Source organism: Hyaena hyaena, unplaced genomic scaffold (genome assembly GCF_003009895.1).
Source record: "Hyaena hyaena isolate Hyena2069 unplaced genomic scaffold, ASM300989v1 scaffold_2777, whole genome shotgun sequence".
NCBI lineage: Eukaryota > Metazoa > Chordata > Mammalia > Carnivora > Hyaenidae > Hyaena > Hyaena hyaena.
Window position 1 is genome coordinate 1 of NW_024083426.1, and position 7,118 is coordinate 7,118.

At 45.0% G+C, this 7,118-nt stretch overlaps 1 pseudogene; it reads left to right on the forward strand.

Moving 5' to 3' along the window:
* The first annotated feature begins 1,984 nt into the window (after nucleotides 1-1,984).
* Nucleotides 1,985-6,809, forward strand: LOC120227681 (annotated as a pseudogene).
* Nucleotides 6,810-7,118: the final 309 nt, after the last annotated feature.

The window sequence follows — 7,118 nt, forward strand, 5'->3', positions numbered from 1 at the left end:
ACTTGTTGGGATGAGCACTGGGTGTTATATGGAAACCAACTTGACAATAGACCATCTAAGGAAAAAAATATGCATATAAAATGAAAAAGAAAGAGTACCATTAATCAATTGGGTCTAACTGACATCTATACAATACTTCATCCCAAAACAGCACAATACACATCCATCTCAAGCTCATATGGAACATTTGCCATGATAGACTGCATTGTGGGCCATAAAACACACCTTAACAAATTTAAAAGAATATAAATCATACTATACATGCTCTCAGATCAAACGGAATTAAATGGATTCTCAGGAAAGGTCATCATTCTCTATGTCTCAGTCCTCTGAAAGAAAACGAGGATATGGTGCTCAGCTCCCTATTCCAGAATAGGTGACCTATACCCCGAGCTCATCCTGTGGGAGGAAAGACTCTGATCCACTTAAAAGAATCCAAGGCATTTTATATCAGTTTAAGATATAGAGAAAGGTAGGCCACAAGTGGTATTTCCTGTGGTTTCTGAAATCCATAACTATATAAAAAATTGAAGTAATATTTAACACCCCCAAAATACAGTTTTGAGTCCTTGGTTCATCAGTGATTATATGTGCAACCTTGAGCAAGTCACTCTACGTGTCTGAGCTTCAGTGTTGTCACTTATAAAATACATATAATATCAGTACCTTTTTCATTGTGTTGCTATGAGGATTAAATGAGCTGATGCATCTAAGTATTTAGTACAGTACCTGGAACATAACAATGCTCTATAATGGTACCTAATAGTAGAACCTACATTTCCTATTTCCTGAACCTCCTATGTGCCTAGCCCTATGCTAGGTATTGTCATGGAGAAGGGAACCAAAAGAAGAAGCATTCTAAGCCCTGTTCTCAGAGGGCTCAATATCTAAATGAAAGATGAAAATATTCTATATACGACAGTCAGCATACCATCTGGGACAGGGAATATCTGGGACTAGGGGTATGGGTCAAAGTAAGCAATCAAGGAAGGGCTGCCCAGAGAAGGAGCAGCTGAAGGAACAGTGAAGATATAAATAAGTAAAGGGGAAGTGGGAAGGTCTGTTATCTAAAGGGCACAACAAGAACAAAGTTGTGGAGAAAAAACAATGGAATCTGGATGATCTGGGGGATAATGAGATAATCAGCCTGGAAGAAATGAAGGATGAGGTAAAAGAACAGATTGCATAGGGCAGAACCAAAGCATGCAAAGTCACTGAAAGGAAGTTATAAAGACCTAGAATCATAAAGCTTTTAAGCTTTAGGGTCCTGGAATCACTGAATCTTGGGTCATGGGATCCAGGAACCATAGAATACACAGGATCCTAGCACCCTGAAAGCATACAGTTTGAACCTTCTAGGCCATCACCGTCTAATAGAACTATCTTGATGATGGAAGTGTTCTAAAGTTCCGAGGTGTCCAATACAATCGCCACTGCCCTCATGTGGTAATTGAACACTTGAAATGTGGCTACTGCAGATAAAGAAAGATTAACTTTTTTCTTTAATTTTAACTGACTTACATCTATTTTTAAAGTTTATTTATTTTGACAGACAGAGAGACTGTGGGCAGGGGAAAGGCAGAGAGAAGGAGAGAGAGAACCCCAAGCAGGCTCTGTGCTGTCAGTGTGCAGCCCAATGCAGGGCTCAGTGCTACAGACTGTGAGATCATGACCTGAGGTGAAATCAAGAGTCAGATGTGTAATCAACTGGGCCACCCAGGCGCCCCTTAACTAACTGACATTTCAAGAGCTACATGTGACTAGCAGTTACTATTGGACAATTCTAAGTTCTAAGCTTGAACCAACCATAGGGCCTACTATAGAATTTTCCCCTGAGAATTTTAGACGTACAGAATGCTGGAGTCAGAGAGCCTTAAAATGATACAAGACTTATATCTTAGTACCTTGTATAGAAATACTCTTTCAGACTTGAACAAGACCTCAAGCCTTGATCCATCTCCTTCACTTTATCCATATCGCACAGACTGAAAAGTCCATGAATATGATCCTTGGTGACCTGCAGGCCAATGACTACTTCAGCATCACCACCTTTTCTGAAATGGTTAGTGTCTGGAATGCCGGAGGATCCATCCAGGCCACCATCCAGAATGTCCACAGTGACAAGGACTACCTGGGTCACATGGAAGGTGATGGTTGTGTTAGACCTACCCACTCAAATGGAGGGCTTGTGGTAATGTGGGAAATTCTTGAAATGCTCCCTTCATCCCCCATCCACCTTGCCTCTCACAATACCTGAAATGCCACTATTATATTTTATACAAATATGTTCCTTAATCCTTCTGTGCTCCTTTTCCTAGTAGAAAGAGTAAGCTCTATGTATTTTAGGGCACATTTCTCTTTGGCCCTGAGTTTCTTCCTCTTTAAAACACATACTCAGGAGAATTTGCGAACGATTTTATAAATCAATAATCTACATGTTTATTTTCAACCATTTGGTCAAGCTGTTTGCCTGATTCCTGCGTTTGATCAATCGTCTCGCAGAAAATTACTGAAGTCTCCCCCACCCACCCCTCCTGTCAACTCAGCCCTTTCTTCCTTTCTTCCATGTAGCATAGAGGTGGGGTTGCTATTCTTGGGGAAGCTTCCAATTTAACTAGAAAATTAGATATCCCCCCAGGAAACAGGCAAATCATAATCTGAGACAAGGAATGATAAAAGCCAAGGACATGTGGGCCCCACGCCCATATCTCAGGGAGCCTGAGGGAAGATAGGGAAGGATAAGCAACAGAAACAGTCTGAGCAAAAATGAGGAGAAATGACTGAGCCTGAGAGGTTGGTGAGGTGCTCAGTGTATTTGCAATAGGGATAGAAATAACTAGAAAAGATGGTCTCACAGTCTACTTCCCAATTAGGGACCAACATCAATGGAGATCTGCTGGCAGCCGCTTCAGTGCGAAACCATAGCAACCAGGGAGCTGAGTGGGGCCCCAATGTGGGGAGAATCTCTCTCATCATCTTCTTGATAGATGGGGAGCCAGTGTGATGACTCCCAGTATGATTCTTTCCAACATCTGTCACGCACTAGGCCACAGGGTGTCCCTTTTCAGTTTGGCCTTTGGGGATGAGGTTGACGTCCCCCTACTGTGTCATCTGTCCCTGGAGAGTTGGGGAGCATCTCAGTGCATATACAAGAACACTGATGCGGCCTTACAGTTGGAGCTCTCTCTATATATCTCCATGCTTCTGCTGGCAGACATGCCTCTGGACTACCTGGACAGCTTGGTTGGGGCCTCTCTTTGGGCCCCTTTCCCCCAATTACTTTGGTGGCTCAAAGCTGGTGGTGGCAGGACAGATGCAAACAAGCAAGTGGGGACTGGGCATCCACCTGGCAGCCCGTTGCCCCAAGAGTCAGCTTCTTATGGCCTGCCACAATGAGGTGGCCACCAACAGCAGCAAGAAGAGCTTTGGTTGCTCAGGGGAGCCAGCCTACAATGTGGCCCACTACACCTGGTGTCTCTGGGCCAACCTCACCATTGGAGAGTTGCTGGAGGCACACTTCCGAGCCCATGACACCTCCACTCACCACCTGCTGGGAGCCAAAGTCCTCAACCTGTCCCTTGAATACAATTTTGTCACACTTCTGACTTCACTGGTCACGGTGTAGCCCAAGGAGCAAATGAGAAGGCCAGCATATAGATTTGCACTGCAGCTGGACCAGGCACCGTTATGCCCTCATCCACCAACAGGCATGGCCTAGGGACAGGCATAGCCCAACCAGCATTGGCACCCAAGGTCTCTCTCAAGTCAAGGCCTGTGAAACTAAGGTTCTGCTTATTCTCAACTACTCCTGCCTCTACAACAATTAAGCCCAGTTGCAAGGAGTTGGCGCCATTGGGTCAGAGCACCACTGCCCTGTCCAGCACACCCAAGTCCCCCAACTCCAGCACAATAAGATTTTGGCACCTTCGTTCAGCCAACTCTCAGTATGAAAACTGCTGCTTTTGTAGCCTCAAAATCTGGTGCCCTATTGCTTCTGAAGCCCAGTGTACCATCACACCAGAATCCTGGCACCCTATTACCCATGGATCTCAAGACAAAAGTCCCACCTCTAAATCCTGGCACCCTATCCCAGCGTAAAGCTGGCACTATGAAACATGTTATTCTACTGCACTCTAAACCTGGTGCTTCATCACAACCCAAACTGGATGCTCCATCACACCCCCAACCTAGGGTACTCATATCACAGTCATCCAAAAGCTTGCCACAGCCCAATCCTGGAGTTTCAACACTTCAGATGCCCAAGTTTCTACTACACACCAGACCCCACAGAACCTGCCACACCCTAAAGCCAAGATCCTCTTACCTAAGGCCCTTAAAATCCCGTCACTTTTTAAACCACTACCCCACCTCCCCCAAATTACACGAGATTATCATCTTCCAGACTTAGGACCCCAATCCCCCAATAACCCCCAAACTCCATTACCCTCCAGACATGCCAGACGTAGGTCTCACCTTCTCAGAATCCAAGCACATTCGCAAGCACAACCTCAAGTCCCAGAAGTCCCAGCAGTACCATGACCACATGTGTCCTTGGAGAACCCCGCCCTATTCCCTTTCACCCTACCCTGCCCTCTCTGCTGCTCCCAGAAGGGGCGGGCATCAGCATGACCTGCTGCTGGGGACCCAAAGCACCAGGCGAATTTTGGGACTATCTGTGTCAGAAGCCCCAACAATAAGCCTACCCAGAAGTTCCGGGCCTATGCTCGAGGGCAGCCTCCCAAACCTGCCAGTCTTGCTATCTTCTAGCACCTTCCCTGAGGTGGCCAGCCTGCTCCATCTCCCTGAGGAGCTAGAGCTGCTGTCCGAGGCCACGGTGGAGTCCATATTTGTGGAGTCCTTGAACCCACTGGTTTTCTATACCTTCCTCACTCCTGACAAAGATGGTGAGTGCCATGGGCAGGAAGTCAAGCCATGAAAGGGAGGTATGAATAGAGCACCAGGAGCTTGGAGTGTACAAGGCTTCTGCAGATTCTAGTGATAGTACAGTTGCCTGCTTGCTTGCTTTGAGACTCTGAGATTTTGAGACTCTTAACCTATGTGGGCCTTAGTACATAAGCACAGTTAGAGGTTCTGAAGGAAGAGAAATGTTAAGACTGGGAAGGCTAAACAAAAACTAACTAGACAAGCTGCAGCTTTGACATTTGCTTTCTTGGATAAGAAAATTGCTCATGCTTCCCAAGCAAGGTAGAGATACAAGTTTATAAATGGAAGTATCACTGGCCAAGGCAGTTCTGATTAGTTCTTTCATGCTACAACATCCCTGCTTAAGGAGAAAGGTATAAAAATTGGAAAAGATAATAATAGCTATCTTTAAATTTCCCAGGGACTGTGAAATAATAAAAGCTAACATTTTTTAATTCTTCCTATGTGCAGGTCCTACTCTACGTATTGTACTTATAGTCCCTTATTTAATCTTCACACATACAAAAACTACCTGTTAATATCTGCATTTTACCCATGGGGAAACTGAAGCACAGAGAAGTGAAGTAACTTGTTTCATGTCACACAACTAGTAAGAACTTTGAACCTACATAATCTGGTCCCAGACTGAATGTGCTCCACCACTCCATTAATTATTCTGCCTTCCTAGGAGGAGCGACATTTCCTGGGTGACCTTATGGGACAGGATTAGAACAAGTTGGTGGTGGCAGTAAGTCACAGAGATATAAAATTGGGCATGAGATCCTTGACATGCCCCTCCTGCTCACCACCCACCAATATCTCATCCATCCTCAATTTTCAACAATATTACCTCTGACATTTTCCAGGTGAGCTCACTTCTCACCATTCTAACTGTCACCGTCTTAGGGCAGACTACCATTGCGTCTCCCTTAGAAAACCATTCCAGCCTCCTCACTGGTCTCCCTTCTTCCTCTCTTAGGAGATTTTCTTTGCTATTCTCCCCCAAGCAGCAAAAGGATCACTCAAAAACAAAGATTACTTCATGTCCCTTTCTTACTTAATCCCCATCAAGCGTTTCCCATAACACCTACAAGGAAGTCGAAAGTTCTCTTTATAGTCTATAAGGCCCTGCATGATCTGCCTTCTATCCCATACTTCTCGCTTTCTCCCACTCACTCTCTGAACTGGCTTCCTTTCTGTTCATCTAATGGGCCCTGCCTCACACCTATCCCCACTCGGGGACCTCTTTGAAGCAGTTCCCTCTGTTCCACCCTGCCCCCTGCCTGCCATCCTCAGCTCAGATGTCCTTCCCACCCTCCCCTCAACTACCCCAGACTTCATCAAGATTCTATAATTCCCTCAGTCACTTTGTTATTTTTTCTTATATCATTTATCACCAATGGTAATTATACTTTCATTCATGTCTATCTCCTCGACTAAAGTACAAGCTTCACCAGGCAGAAATTATGACTGTCTTTCTTTAAATCACTGTATCCCCGATGCTTAAAGAGTGCCTGAATGAATGATGAATGAATGCATAAATGCTATAAGGAAGAATTTTGAACATAACTGAGCTTGAAAGATGAAGATGTTGTGGAGAGCATAACAATCCAGCCTTGGCAGTGTACAGGTCAAATTGGGAAGCCAATGAGGACTCTCCCAATCAGCAGGAAGATATTCCTTTTGGTGGGTCCAGGGTATGTTTTCCCTGGGAAGGATTTCTCTCAGTTCTTTTGTGCTTGGCAGGAAATCCGCGTTAGGATGGCAATTCTGAGGAGGTCCTAGGAGGAGCTGGAGGCAGCACAAAATCTCAGGGAAGTTCTGTGGGGCTAGCAAAAAGTGGACAAGAAGTTTATCTGACAAAAATCCCTAACCTTTCATTTCCAGTTAGTTAAAATTCTCACAGGTGTTGTGTGAGCCCAGAGGAGGAACAGTGTATTAGTTTTCCATTGCTGCATAACAAATTACCACAAACACAACACCATTAATTATCCCACAGCTCTGTAGGTCAGAAGTCTAGGTACAGGTTAGTTAGGTTCTCTGCTCGGGATTTCCAAAGATTTCCAAGGTGCCTGCCAGAGTTCTTATCCTCTTCCATGCTCATTTCAGGTTATTGGCAGAATTCAATTCTTTGTGTTTGTAGGACCAAGATCCCTGTTTCCTTGCTGGCTGTTGGCTGGCAGTCACTCTCAGCT